Genomic DNA, 12,204 nt, shown 5'->3' on the forward strand with positions numbered 1-12,204 from the left:
AGCGCCGCGCCCATGCGGAACAGCGCCGCGTTGCTCTCCATCAGGTGGAAAGCGCGCAGCGCCTGCGCCTCCCCTGCAAAGTGTCGCCGGAAATATGCACTCCTGTCGCGTTCTGAGAGCCCCTCCATCTCCGCCAAGAGCGGCTGCTCCACCAGCAGCCGCAGCTCGCTCAGGCCCTCAGGCCGCGTGGTGACCACTAGCCATGGGGAGGAGCCTTCCCTTCAGCAAGCTCCCCAGGAGGACAGGCGCGGGTCTCGGCGTCCTCCAGTCGCCGCACAGGTTGCGCACCAGCGCCCCCAGCCCCGAGGGCACACGCGGCTCCTCGAAAGGTCGAAGACCAACGGGAGTTCCTGGGCCTGGGCGAGGACCTGCAGAAGGGCACGCTGCGGGGCTGGGGCGCTCTGGGCCAGCAGCTCCTTGAGGGAGCGCGTGCCCCTGCGGCTGAGCGCTCTGCAGCCCGGAGAGAAGGCGGCGGGGCGGGGCCGCGCGAGGTTGTCCTGCGTCCAGTCCCGCAGGCACTTCTTGGCCAGCGTGGTCTTCCTGACGCCCACGGGACCGTGCAGCACCACCATGTGCCGAAATGGCCCTGCAAGCATTTTAGGATTACAGAATGGGATCAGCGTCTCGTATCTCTGGGTGACAGTGTGAATGTTTTCACTGGCTGCAAGCCAAAAGTTCTTCTTCCAGATCTGCTGGACCTTCTCTTGCAAAATACTTCCATATTTATCCCGTTTCCCTTCAGTGATAGGAGGTAGGGGGTAGGAAGGATAGAGCTGGTTATTCATTAGGGGAAAAAAATACTTTGTGTTAAATAGGAAAGAGACACTAGAGAAGTTTATAAAGAACTACCTGACACCAAGCTCACCCAGGAAGATAGGATACGGACCTGGCTTTTCTCCTTTCAAAACTTCCTTCGCTGCTTCTGGGTTTGTGACATCTTCTCCCCGTACTTGTGTAGGCACTGCAAAATACAAATTAAAAACGAGCTTGACACAAAAACGTGTGAATTTCTTTTACCAGAGAAAGGGTGTTAAAGCAGGTTCCAAGAAGAGCAGAATCTCATCTCCTTATTGTGTGCAGGGAGGTGCGACGGCTGGGTTTAGAGAGACAAACAGAGCAAGTGAGCTTCTAAACCGAGTTACGGTCCTCTCCTCTGCACACCCATTAGAGGAAATACTCGTTCTAGTTGCTCTGTCCGAAGTCAATGTGATCTATGGAAACTACTCAGCTGTCTTTCCCACCGGACTAGAACTTGCACCAGGATATAAGATGGACCTTCATACAGCCCAACCCATCACAGCTGCTCAAGTATGAGTAAACCAGTGAGGTCATGCCTGTGTGGAGTGCCAGACAATTCCTGAGCATCTGCCCAAGGTAAGTGAAAGTATATGTACCCCAAGACTAGCTCATGGCAGCGTTACGCAAGGCAGTCAAGAAGTAGAAAAAATTAAACATTTGCAGCAACATGGACGGCACTGGAGGAGATTATGCTAAGTGAAATAAGTCAAGCAGAGAAAGACAATTACATGGTTTCACTCATTTATGGAACATAAGAAATAGCAGGAAGATCAGTAGGAGAAGGAAGGGAAGAAGGAAGGGGGGGTAAACAGAAGGGGGAATGAACCACGAGAGACTGTGGACTCTGGGAAACAAACTGAGGGCTTCGGAGGGGAGGGGGGTGGGGGAATGGGATAGACCAGTGATGGGTAGTAAGGAGGGCACGTATTGCATGGTGCACTGGGTGTTATACGCAAATAATGAATCATGGAACATTGCATCAAAAACTAAGGACATACTGTATGGTGACTAACATAACATAATAAAAAATTATTAAAAAAAAGAAAAAATTCAGACATCCATCCATCAATGAACGGACAATCGAGTGTGGCATGTCCACACAATGGAATATTATTCTGTAATAAGAAGGGACGCATCAGTGATACGATAGAGACAAACCTCAAAAACATTAGGCTAAGTGATAAAAGACAGACAGGCAAGACCACATGTGTCCAGAAAAGGCAAGTCCACAGAGACAAAATAAAGTGGTGGTGGTTGCCTGGAACTGGGGGACAGAGACCAGGGAGTGACCGCCTGTGGACATGGGGAACCTTCTGGGGGGACGTAAAGGTTGTAAAGTCGGATAGTGGTGATGGGTGCACAACAGGTTCACTGAGAGTTAGAAGCTGATTTAAAAGGAGTGAAATCTATGGATACATAGATTGTACTTCACTAGGGCCGTCGACAAAAAATCCTATACGAAGTACTGAATACAGGCTGATATAATAAAACCCTAACTACAGGCTGACGCGAGCACCTCACTGATGTTAAATGGACCGCAGTGCCGGTCGGGGCGAGTCGCCCACCTGCAGCACAGCTCCATTTTCTCATCTGGGAGCTCAGACCCCTAAAGTGTGCGCGTCTGAAATGGGAAAACCTAAGAGCTAGTCCATAGAGTGCACTGATTTTCTGTGAACTGAGGGAATTCCAGTTCTTTCCAAGGGTCCCCTCCCTGCTTTGTTCTTGAGTGAGGGAGGAAGGCCTTTTCTGTGAGACAACTGGGGATTATAAAGAGTGGAGAAAATGAGGTTGGGGAGATGGAACTCCCGAGAGGGGCAGAGAGGACACACGGGGTGGGGTGTGCGTCGCTTGGCTTGCTCGACACTGACCAACCTGGCTCCTTTTTTTCTGCACGCTGCTGGGTTTCTTCCGAGTTTGTGCATTTTGGTTCTGGAGTCCTGGCGATCCCTGAGAAAAGAGGGGGCATTATAGGCTTGTCACTAGGTTAGTATTGAAACTTGAGCACGGGGAGAGAGTGGGACTTCAAGAGACTTATGTTCGACGACTGGGTCTCCTACTTAAGCCTGGAGGACATAAGAAGGACCTTAAGGTGCTACCGGAGATAGAATTAATCTCTTCTGGCTTCCTATGCATCTGAGAACACAGAGTGAGCGTTCCATGGGAGGGAAAGGCCCAAGGAGCCGTAGGACTGAAGAAAAAGGCTGACCAGTCCAGCTTGACAAGAAATGATTTATTTAAAGATTATTTGACAGAGAAAGAGCACAAGCAGGGGGGAGCAACAGGCAGCAGGAGAGGGAGAAGCAAGCTCCCCGCTGAGCAGGGAGCCCAATGCGGGGCTCGATGCCAGGACCCTGGGATCCCGACCTGAGCTGAAGGCAGACGCTTAACTGAGCCACCCAGGTGCCCCCAAGAAATGGTTTATCAAGGGGACAGAAGCATGTCTTGGGCAGCTGCAAGACCAGCCGATCTCCAGGACCCCGCTTCCACAGCCCTAGAGGCTGGGAGCACAAGCGGGGGTCACCCAGGAGGAGAAGGAGAATGGGTGTGTGCCCCGTCCTATCTCCAGAGCAGGTCACGGACATCATGCCCTGAGGGTGTACTTAAGGGTGGAAACAAAAGGAAAGACCGTGAGAATGGGGGAGGGGTGCTGGTCAAGAAGGCTGCAGGTTCTCGAATGCTCATCACGGTGGCTTTGTCCTAGCGCCAGTCAAGTTCACACAGTAAGAACTGGGCACCGTTACTTGGCCTTGAGGGCATCAGAAAGCTTTCATGGATTAATTCCCTGGTTTCCGATGAGGCAGATAAAACCACACTGTCCCGGGAGGGAACACAGGAACAGGGCGGAGTCCTGAGGGAGAGGAAGTTCTTCCAGCTCAACACTGGATAAAGAAGAGGGGAGTCTAGAAGAGTCCTGAAGAGACTCCCAGGAGGCAACTGGCTGCGGGCATCTGAAGTTCAGGGGAAATGCTGGTCTAAAGGTACCCTTCGTAAAGGCATCAGGGCATAAATAGCCCGTAAGACTCCAGGGGACACCAACGAGGACCAGGATGCTGAGTGAGAACACGGTCCGCCAGTCACCCGCTTTGAAGAGGAGGCGGAAGAACAAGAATTCTGAAAGAACAGAGGAAAAGACGAGCAACAAAGGCAACCATGTCATAAAAACCAAGAGCAGGATTCTGAAAGAGGAATTCTCCGTGCTTGGAGTCCGAGCACTTAATGGAATGAGTACCAGCTGTTTAAGCAGGCGTGTTCCTGAAAGTATTGCCAAATGGAAGAGCTGCGGGACCACCAGTCGTCTTCCGACATTTATTTAGACGTCCCTGTAGAACCCTTTAACGCACTTGCGTGTTGCTCGAAGAAGTCAGGACAGCCGGGGTGGAAATTATCAACGGTTGTGCCTCTGCCCTTCAAACCACCTTGAGCCCAAGTCGTATCATTAAGGATACCGGGGATTTGGGTTGTCAAGAGAAGAGAATGTTGAAAATCACTAACTCAAAAATCCTTTTGGCTGTAATTTTCTTGCTCCTGCAAAGGGCCAGACAGTAACTATTTCCTGCTTTTCAGGTCACGCCTCTTATCTCTGCCCTTGTAGGGCGAAAGCGGTCACAGGTAACATATGAGCAAGCGAGTATGCCACGTGCAAACACCGCGTTTATGAATACGGAAGTGTGAGTTTCATACGATTCTCATAGGCTCGAAGACAGTCTTTTGATTCCCAGCCCCAGCCGTTTAAAAATGTAAGAACTGTTCTTAGCACGTGGCAGGCTGGACCTGGTTTCTGAGCCCGGTCGGCCAACCCTTGCTGTAGGTCAGTCGAAAATCCGCTTGTCCAGATTGCAGGAAACTGTGTGTGTTTCCTGACTTCTGGTATAAATACTGCCTCACTGAGCTCCCCAGGCCTCACTCCTTACCCCCCTGGACGGCAGCAGAGAGAAGGGCTTTTCTTTGCATCCTTAGTGCTCAGCTCCATGTCTTGTCTAATTAAAGCAAGCCCTGCGTTCCAAAATCGCACAGGAAAAGAAGTAAATGAGGCAGCTTATCTAATGCTGGACGCTTGTTCCAAGAGACCCCACAGCTGCTTCTGGGAGAGGAGGAGGTGGGAACACGGGCACTTTCCAGAGCCAGACCCTTACAGGTAACCAGCTCGGAGTTTCTGCATGCTATTTCCAAATTTATAATCTCCAGAGGCCAGCTAGGGGTGAAAACCCTCACTGATCCATTGAAGACAGGGAACATGAAGCTGAAAACAGATCCCCGGCTGGAATAAAACTGGCCTTTTTTTTTTGTTTGTTTTAAGGAAAGGGAAAATCGCAGGTAAGGAAGAGCCGTTCTGAATACCCGTGCCGAAGAGAGAAAATGTTCTCTCGAGCAGAGCACTGTCCAAGAACAATACAACACCTGTCACAAAAGCAAGCTACCTATGGAATTTTGTATTTTCTTGTAGCCACATTATGAAAGGTATAAAGAGGTACAACTGAGTTTCATAATTTTTATGTATGTAAAATGCTAGCACTTCGATGCGTCATCAGCGTAAGAGGTGCTCATGAGAGTACGGAAAACCTTGCAGTTCAAAGCCCACGTGTGTTCTAGCCTGGTAGCGTGCCCGAACTGAGCCAGCGTGGGTCACGTGTGTGCTCTGCCGGGCCGCACAGCCCTGGACGTTATAAAACCCGGGGTGCACACAGGCACGGCCTGGGGGACACAGATCACTTAGCTAAATCGGAGTCTCTGGTGATTGGTTCGGGACATCACTTTTTTTTTTTTTTAAAGATTTTATTTATTTGACAGAGATAGAGACAGCCAGCGAGAGAGGGAACACAAGCAGGGGGAGTGGGAGAGGAAGAATCAGGCTCATACGGAAGAGCCTGATGTGGGGTTCGATCCCATAACGCCGGGATCACGCCCTGAGCTGAAGGCAGACGCTTAACCGCTGTGCCACCCAGGCGCCCCCCCCGGGACTTGGCATTTTTGACTCCATGTTGCCTACCCGACGTGGTTCAGGGCAGCCTTATGACGACCCGGTAACACTGCAGAAGAATCCGGTGTCCTCCGTCCTGGGGTGTCACCGGTCTGAGCCACGCCTCAGAAAGCCACCTAGTCAGGGCTTCGACTGTCATCGCCCGTCTCTAGGGGACCATTGTTCCTGCCTTCCATTTAGCTGAGTGGCAGCTCGAGGTACTGGCTAGCAGCACAAGTCTCTTTAGGATTTGGAAATGAGCTCAAACCCTCGCTCCGACGTTTATGACCACTAGGATCTCGAGCTGTTTCCTCATCCATAAAGGGGGTTTTTAAGAATTGATGTGACCCGCTTTGCACGGGGGCCAAGCACAAAGGGTAGCTCTGACCAGACTGATGATTTCTGATGCTGTGCCTCATTTTTTTTTCATAAAGATTTTTATTTATTTGACAGAGAGACAGCCAGCGAGAGAGGGAACACAAGCAGGGGGAGTGGGAGAGGAAGAAGCAGGCTCATAGCCGAGGAGCCCGATGTGGGACTCGATCCCATAACGCCGGGATCACGCCCTGAGCCGAAGGCAGACGCTTAACGACTGTGCTACCCAGACGCCCCTGTGCCTCATTTAATTAGAGAAACATCTATTACTCTAAAGTTTTGATAAAGGATGTTTGCGAGGGGACCCACGAAAGCTCCGAAATGACAAACGGCCGACTGAAAATCCCCCGTTTGTGCTCACATGATTCGAGACCCTTCACATTCCATCCTGTATTCCAATTACTTAAGTAAACTTACGACATCCTTATTATAGGCTCATCTGTGAGGGAAGAAAGGTACTTATTTTAAGGACTCCCAATTTTACCTACGACACACATTCTACTGGGTATGGGATATGGATGGATTATATCCTCTAATTGCTGGACATGAAAGTATTGTCCCTCCCACCCCCCACCCAAAGCACAGACGGGGAAAGATATTACAAAGGTTAAGTAATTTGCAAAGATTTTGGACATACAAGAGTACGATGCAAAGAACAGACGCATCCTCGAGGCCTCTACTCCGAACTTGGCGTGCAAGAAGAGCTGGGTTTTAAAGCCCAATACGCGGGATTAAGGGATTTCATCACGGTTCCCCCGAACAACTGTACTATCTTCATATGCTCGTCAACAGCAGCGGTTCCCAGTTTTTATTTTTTTTTTTTTAAGATTTTATTTATTTATTCGACAGGATAGAGACAGCCAGCGAGAGAGGGAACACAAGCAGGGGGAGTGGGAGAGGAAGAAGCAGGCTCATAGCGGAGGAGCCTGATGTGGGGCTCGATCCCATAACTCCAGGATCACGCCCTGAGCCGAAGGCAGACGCTTAACCGCTGTGCCACCCAGGCGCCCCCCCAGTTTTTATTCTTGCAACACGTAAACTCAACAAATTTTGGACCCGACTGCCTAGGTGTCCAATGTTTTAATTTGCATATTCCCTAATAATTCATGAGGTTGACCCTTCCGCGTGTCTGGCATCAATTTTTTCCCTATAGAATTGCATGTTTAAATCTCAGTGGGATCAGGACAGATTCAGGCAGAGAACGTGATTGTAGAAAATGTAGGGTTTGAGCAATAACAGCCACACTAGCGAAACGTCATGCATACTTGGATTGCAGGGCTTTTCTCTCAGACGAGGTTGGATGTTGACCAAATGGCAGTGGGGATATTGAAGAAGCCAAGATCAACTCTGATTAATAATTCAGGCTGGCGTTGGGCACGTATTGGAGTCAGGGGAAATGGTATTCAAGGATATGGCCTTCGGGGACACATGATAAGCTGAGGTGGTCTCTTGGTCTCTCTGTCCTCTCAGAAGCATGGCTTTCCCCCATTTATCCCACAGGCTGGGGTCTTGTTCTGCCACCACTCGGCAGTGGGCTGATTTCTCCTCGGCCCTTGAAGTCAACCAGTCCCTGAAATGCCTGGATCTCACAGCCAGTGAGCTTGCAGGTGGGTGTGCCGAGTTGCTGTGCACGGCTCTGAGACACCCAAAGTGCTCGCTGCAGAGGCTGTCGTAAGTGCCGCCTCCCTTCCCATGCAGCGTCCCCGTTTTAGGTCTGGGGCCACATAGGGAAGAGCAGCGGGAGCACTGGACCTACAGGAACCCCTAGGGGACCGCCTACTGACGTGGGCACCCGGTTCCCAGTTTCGGTCCCAGGGGGATGACGCGTGCATTTTGCTGGCCCTTGTCTCATGCCTGGTCCTTCAGGCTTGGATCACGAGCACGAGATACAGGGGCTGCAGAATTAGCAAGAAGGGCTGTCAGCCGGGGAGGCTGGGCTTTGGAAACGTTCTTAACATCTTGCCACTGGTGTGGTGCTTTTGCACGTTGGAAAGCTGTCACCTTACGGAAGCCTGTTGCAAGGAGCTCTCCTCTTCTCTGCTCGTCAACCAGAGGCTGACGCACCCGTGCTTGGCCAACAACCACCTTGGGGGATGGTGGGGTAAAGCTGCTGTGCGAGGGTCGGAGTTACCCCGACTGCCAGCTACAGAACCTGGTGTAAGTCTGTGCGTGCACGCCCCTGGATTCACGTAGGACAGATAGGAGAGCGCTTAATGATTCTACTTGAGTGAGACTGGCAAGATCCTGGTACAAATTAGGGAAAGGACAGATACAAACAGTAGTAATACCTGCATGTCTTTCAGAGCAGGGCTCACCTTCTGGCCTCTTCCTACGCTGGGAATTTGGTTCTAGCCGACTGGTTCTCAGGTCTGATGTTTTGTGTGTGTTTTTAAAGTTCACGTGACTTATTTCTTCCTACAGTTGGGAATGGATTGAGTTCTGTGGTGTAGGGTTCACTACATTTTTTTTTTCCTGCAAAGGGCCAAATAGTAAATTTTTTAGACTTTGTGGGCCATGTGGTCTCTTTTGCAATTATTCAACGGGGCCATTGCTGAGTGAACATGTAAGGAAATCAGTGTGGTTGTGTTACAGTAAAACTTTATTCACCAAAACCAGGTGGTGGGCTGGATTTAACCCACGGGCTGTCGTTTGCTGACCCTTGTTATATGAGAAGAAGCCCAGCATGGAGTACCTGTTGCCACTAGAAGCATCCATAGTTAGGGTAACATTCAAGAGCTGGCGTAGCGTCTGACGCTTATTTCTGTTCGGACATTTCTTCTTGGCTTTGATTTCTCTGAGGCTCTTGTCCTCCTGGGAAACTTTTGTCTGCCCCTTAGCTTTATGGCTTCCAGCTGGTTCTGGAAACTCTGTATTAATCTAGGATATCCCTTAATCCCCAATCATTTAAGACTAAACAGAGAAAACAAGTATTCAGCTTTTGGTGGTGGACAGAGAAAATGAAAAGATCTACTGTTTACATAGACAAACGTAGAACATAAAACTTCCCAGGGCTGCCTACGAAGTGACATCCTGTCTCAAGAGTGGGCTGAGGCATCTCAACAGACAGTAAAAAAAAAAAAATGTACAGTCTCATTAAGTGCCCACTGTATATGAGGGACTCTACGAGATTTTACAAAGATTTAAAAAAAAATTTTTTTTAAAGATTTTATTTATTTATTCGACAGAGAGAGAGACAGCCAGCGAGAGAGGGAACACAAGCAGGGGGAGTGGGAGAGGAAGAAGCAGGCTCCTAGCAGAGGAGTCTGATGTGGGGCTCGATCCCATAACGCTGGGATCATGCCCTGAGCCGAAGGCAGACGCTTAACCGCTGTGCCACCCAGGCGCCCCTTAAAAAAATTCTTAGAACCTCATGAGATAGTGACTTTTATTTCAGATTTACTAATTGGAAAACCAACGCTTAGCCACTTGGCTTGTGCTGGTCACATCGTGCGGTAGGTACGAAGCCCCCTCTATCCACTGAGTTGCCGGCGATCATTGCTTTAAACACAGAGTCAACACTGGGCCAAGCCCCCACCTCCACAACACAGAAAACTTAATCTATACCGTTACACCATCCTCCTTCCCAAACTCCTCAGGTTCACCGATGACTCTAGGATCTCACGCCCTACGAAGCGTGGTGTCTTTTGGTCTAGGCATCCTCCATCGGTCCTAGCAGTGGCCCTTCAGGGTCCACAGCCTCTGTTGCAATCGTGCCATGCCTGGGGCACAGGGCTGGGAGGGTCACTGCAGACCCACCGCCTAAACGTACCATGTGACCATCCTCTGCGGTCCAGCCCCCGAGCTGGAGGACTTCTAGAAGCCTAAGCCTGTGGGAGAGTCTCAGAGTTGAAATGAGAAACCCAGTCACTAAGCTATCAGGAATGTTGACTTTTGAGGCGTCACAGTTCTGTTCAGATGATTAAATACAAGACATGAAATAAAACAGAAAACCGCTCTCTCTAAAGGGAGACCATGCAGGACAGAAAAGGGGCCTCACATTCAGTCTTGGGTCTGACCCCAGAGCCCAAGGTCTTGACCAACAGGATCCGCTGCTTTGGGAAACCTGTCTTCGGAGAGGTGTGTCTGCTTCTCCGTAACAGAAGGCGGCAGACGGAGGCCAGTTTAACCCTCTGCCACCTGTTCAGGTGGAAATGATGTAATCATCGCCCCCCTGAACGGATATCTCTCAAGGCAGAAGCTGTGCGCTCTTCGAAGTGACAACGGCCTTGCGGGGCGTGAAGTCACAGACGCGCGGGCTTGTCTCTGCAGGTTAGCACAGTGCAGCATAAGCAGACGCGGCTGCAGGTGCTTCTCCAAGCTCCTCCACGAAGATACCGGCTTAACAGACTTGGATCTGGGTCTCAGCCCCATAGCTACTGGACCGTGGTTTCTCTGGGTGGCCTTGAAGAAGCCAAGGTGTAACCCGAGAGGTCTAGGGTAGGTGCATGAGCTCATGTTCAAGGTGTTCTGGAGATGTTTCAGCAGAGACGGTTTAGATATTTTAGAATGCAGACTGCGGTAGTGTCTCTCCTGTGCCGACTTAGGAAGTCAATCCCTGCAGAAACTGTAGGCACCCAGCTACCTGGATTCAAAGCCATTCAGACGGCCTGGAGGAGTGGGCTTCACGTGGGGACGGCCTGGGCGGAGTGGGTTTCAGGGGCACGCCGCTTCTGCTGGGAGCCGGTGAGCAGGGCACGGTGGGCCTGCCCCAGCTCGGTGCCCTGGGGAATGTCCCCCAGGAAATGCAGTGGCTGCATCCACGGGCTAGTGGGCTGTGCGTTGCTTCTCGCTCACAAGTGTCCCATCAAAGGCATCTCATTGGTGCGGCGTATTTTACAACTAAAACTCTAACGGAAACTGAATGCGGGCCATGTAAATGCTTCCCTGGTCTTGTAGAGATGAGAAAGAACACATGGTGACTCTGTTTTACGTCTTGGCCGTCCCTGGAGGACTCTCGAAATTCTTGAAGGTCAGGCTCCTCGGAAAAATGATTACATTTAGGAAAAGTAGAGCCTGGCATCAAAATCTTTATAGAGTTATTCCAGACGATTCCAGTATTCTCTTCCGCCTGAGCTCCCTTGAATTAGAATAAGCAAATCCCGTGTCCACGGTGGGGTCTGTCTCTTTCATTCGGGGAACAAGGACCCAGCATCATGGCAGATGTATTGAATAGGGGCTCAGAGCCCATCGGGTATTATCCGTGACTTCCATTTTCCCCTCACGGTACCCGTGCGTCTTCTGCAGCCCTCCTCCGCACCGTGGTGCGCAAATGCGTTTACGGAGCTACGCTGTGGGCTCGTCACCCTCATGATGAAGTTTTACGCAGCAAGCGCGTGAATCCATATCTGTTACCAAATCCCAGGGTGTTCCCTGTGACCGAGCCCCTTCCTCTCCCACTTCATCTCGGGTTTTTCTCCCCACCTGGGGGCAGCTTCGACCAGCTTCTTCTCAGTTCTCAGAACGCACCCCGTTCCTTCCCGCCGCAAGGTCTTTGTTCCTACGGTTCGGTTTCCTTTTTTCTGACTAGACGCTCAGACCCTGCAGTTTGCCGGGCTATCTGCTGACATTTCACTTCTCGCTTTGGCTCTTCTGGGGGACAACACACTGGTTTCGATGGTTTGAGATCTCCTGACGGTCCTATCGAGGTGCTCTGTTCTCTATAAATTCCGCCATTTTCCTACCCAATCAGTAGAACTATAATTTTTTTGTTTAGTTTTTCTTCAATTGAAGTGAAATTCATATAAATTTAGCCATTTTAAAGTATACAACTCAGTGGCTTTGGAACACTTACAACCTGTTCGATCACCCCAAATGGGGACTCCAGACCCCCCTGTTTTCTGTCTCCGTTCTGCACCTAGCCTGCTATCCATACCAATCCTGCGTATTTCATATAAACAAATACTACGTCCCTTTCTATGGCGGAACAATTTCCCACCGTAGGGATAAACCACAGTTGGTTAATCCATTCTAAGTTTTATTTCTGAGGGGGATGGGATGCATTTCCTGTGTCTGCACCATAGCTGTGCAGGTGGTGGGGTGCTCCAGACCCGCGGCTGAGGGGACATGGGTCAGCC

At 50.4% G+C, this 12,204-nt stretch overlaps 1 pseudogene; it reads right to left on the reverse strand.

Moving 5' to 3' along the window:
* The window catches only part of LOC121103530, a 1,722-nt pseudogene extending 937 nt beyond the window's left edge, over positions 1-785 (reverse strand).
* Positions 786-12,204: the final 11,419 nt, after the last annotated feature.

This window comes from Ursus maritimus, unplaced genomic scaffold (assembly GCF_017311325.1).
Source record: "Ursus maritimus isolate PB19 unplaced genomic scaffold, ASM1731132v1 scaffold_19, whole genome shotgun sequence".
In the NCBI taxonomy this organism is placed as follows: Eukaryota; Metazoa; Chordata; class Mammalia; order Carnivora; family Ursidae; genus Ursus; species Ursus maritimus.